The 3381-nt window shown below is 39.8% G+C and overlaps 1 protein-coding gene across 2 annotated transcripts in view; it reads right to left on the bottom strand.

Annotated features, from left to right (window-relative positions):
- LOC102681636 (receptor-type guanylate cyclase Gyc76C-like) overlaps positions 1-3381 on the bottom strand; it is a 72009-nt gene that overhangs the window by 30793 nt on the left and 37835 nt on the right. The window lies entirely within an intron of this gene.

Here is a 3381-nt window from a genome sequence, read left to right as displayed (position 1 = left end):
GTGACGGTGGTGGTATAGCGAGAGAGCGAGAGAGAGAGCGAGAGAGAGAGAGAGAAGGCGCGTCGCTATTCGATCCCGCCACAGATTCGATTCGCCAACGAGTGAAACTAGGTGAAAGTAAAGGAGAGGCGCGACGATTCTTCTTCTCGCATGTACGCACGCGGCGTATCCCCCGGCATGGATTGGAGAAGGGCCCCGTGGAGGTTTGCCACGAAAACGGGCACGAGGAGAATCGACTTCCTTTTCGATCCCTTTTCCTCGGATTCGCCTTCCTCGTTTCATTTTCTTACGACCTCCGATTAACATAAATTAGTCTGGAGGCCTTTTTATCTCTTCGTGCCACTTTCTCATTATGCTCGAATCGGTGTGGAATCGAGACAGTCCTCGAACGTGTCCTTACGATTTCCATTCAAGAAACCTTGTCCTTTTTTCCCTCTCTTTCCTCTCTCTCTCTATCTCTCCTCCAGTTGGTCCGCGCTCCATTTTTCTTTGACTCGTTGATCGCGGTTATTAACGGAATTATCCGTGATCTCGATTGATTTTTCAACCGTTACTTTTTTTTATTTTTTTTTTAGAGGCAGCATATTTTGTAAAATATCTCTGAGTTTAAATCCGTCTATATATATATGATTGCTTTCTATCTATTTTGTATTAAGTAACAGAAGTTTCGTTATGTTAAATCGAATTGCGAAAATACACGTTATCGTTCCAAACTTTGAAATTTCTACGAAAGTTACGTTAGAAAAGCGATTCCATATTAACACCCGTTATGAAATACACATTGTATATTCGTGAAATAGTTTCCAATCGAATATTCGAATCGAAATTCGAAAAAGAAGAGAAATTTCGCGAAAACGCATCCATCCATAAAGAGACTCGCGCGACTTTTTATCCCAACTTTCGGATAAGAAGGCAAAAAAAGAAGAAGAAGAAGAAAAAAATGTCGAAGCCGAGGAAGTTGGAGGCAAAAGTTTCTTTTTTTGCTTTTGCAACGGTGAACGTGTTTCGATCGGGAATATTAGCCGAGGGAAGGTGGGCTCAGCCACGAAGAAACGGCCCGACCGACACAACCGTGCCACTTTCCAACCGGCGGAATTCCACGGAAACGAGCGATGGTCCGAGGATGATTCGAGACGATTAACGAGGCGTACAAGCAGACGGGTTAAATGATCAACCGGTTAAAAATAGAAGCGGATCCGTGACATGTGTTTTTATTAAATTGGTACACAAGCCGTCGAATCGTTCCCAATCGCTCGCTTCCTCGTCGTATCTTCCATAAATAATGATACACGAGTTTTTCGTTTAACCGAGGAAACCGAGAAAGTATTAACCAAGCATTCGCGTGGCGCCACCGCGACGCCGATGATTTCTCGATTTTTCCTCGCTTTGAAATCGGCTAAAAATATTTCATTCACAATTGGAGAATTTATAATTACGAATTAATTATTATTTATAATTACAATTTTGATTTTTATCCGGGGGAATAAAACTGTACAGGAATCGCCTTTATTAATTTTTATCTCTTTTTAAAATAATAATAAAGATAAAATCTGTAATTTATTATAATTTGTAATTGTTTATCGTGGAAGAATCATCCTTATGAGAAGTTATGGTTCTCTATGGAGTTATTAAAAAACATTACTTTTTGCGCGATGAGTTATCTATATGTATATATATATATATATATTTAAATATATCTATTGCAAATAAATTACGAAACGAATCGCTTTGTCCGCTTTGATATCCGACATCGCGAGTTCCGGCACAGAATACATTTCTGAGAGAGATTTGTCTACGATTGGATTGCGCAATCCTCGCCTATCCTGCCACGGATACTTTGCTCGACGCCAACTCGAATCGAAAGGAAAAAAACCGAAAGAAATACATACGAATATCGGTATCATCCAATACGCTCTGCGTACAGCGATACATAGCCGGCCACCGGATAGATACTGGTCGTGTTGTCAACAATGTTGTTAATGCAGTTAGATTCGTGTCATCGAGATAAGTTAAGTTCGTTCAATGAATAAAGGAGTGGGACGAAAATAGAAAAGAGTTAATCAAGAGTTTCATGAAACATGCATTTCGTGAAACGTAGTTTTTAACCCTAACCTAAACGAACGACAATAGATATTCAACGATCGGAATATGTATGAGCCTAACATCTATTTTTAGATCAACGTGACGTATTTTGCATTAAATTATACTCGAATTAAAACTCATTTTCTTTACGCATGTACTTTGGAAACGTATCTATTTTACTGGATATCAGACAAAAAAGAAACAAAAAAAAGAAAGAAAGAAAGAAAAGTTTCGACCTTTGTCTTCTGTAATACGAATACGATGATACCATCTTCGTAATTGAATCTTTCATCTTCCAAAGAGTTCAATCTCACGACAAAGTATCAGTCGCAAAGACACCGTGAACGAGATCAAAGACCTGCAATATCCAGACTTGGATCTAGCCATACAGGTGATTTACGTGGGATCGACGAAAACTGTAAACGATGAATTGGAAGTAGATTCTGATCCTTGGGGATAATCGAATCCACCCCGATCCCGGTGTATAACCGGTTCGATTCGGTTCGTGATCGATGCGTTTCTAGATCCTGTTCGAGCGACGAGGCTCGGACCTAGGTTAATCTACGATTTAAGATATCTCGGCCTCGTGATAAAAAAACGTTCGACCCAAGATAGCTCGATCACAGCCATAGTTCAAGGCTTGACCCAACGAGCATTCTCGAGTCGCTCGCTCGACTTACGAAGGGCTCGTTCGAAAGTAAAATTCTTAAACAGCAAATTTAATACGATTTAATAATCGAGACCATCGTTCCTATTATTACAAGTTCATACGTAATACTAATCATGGATATAGTATAAATATCCTCTTTTGAATAATCTTCAATACTGTTCGACATTACTCTTCGTGTAATAAATTTACGAAAATTATTTAAAATTATTTCCTACGAACGAACTCTTGCTTTTCGATCAAAGAATTCAATTTTACCAATTTACCACTAACCCTGAAAGCTTTCGTCTAATTTTTACAACTCTTTGGCTTCGAGATTAAACTCGAACAAGAAAGAATCCCCCGGATCTTCCTGCAAATTCAAGGACTCGCAAATTACGTAAAATTCCAGATCGATTCAAGTGCCGTCTAATTTCCACTTTTTCCACTTTTAATTTTAATTTTTTCGCTTTCGTTTCTTCGCTTCGTCCGGAAGAAGCGGCGGAAGAGGGTGGTAATTTTTCAACCGATCGATCGTTGGTATCGCGTGTTCCTTACGGACGAGAAAGCCTCGAAAACGCAGGCATCCGCGCGCGGAAGCAGCCCGTAATTATATTGTCACGCCGCGGGTGTTCAATTTGTCGACGAGCATC

This window comes from Apis dorsata, unplaced genomic scaffold, assembly GCF_000469605.1.
Source record: "Apis dorsata unplaced genomic scaffold, Apis dorsata 1.3 scaffold_256, whole genome shotgun sequence".
In the NCBI taxonomy this organism is placed as follows: Eukaryota; Metazoa; Arthropoda; class Insecta; order Hymenoptera; family Apidae; genus Apis; species Apis dorsata.
This window is presented reverse-complemented; position numbering and strand designations above follow the sequence as displayed.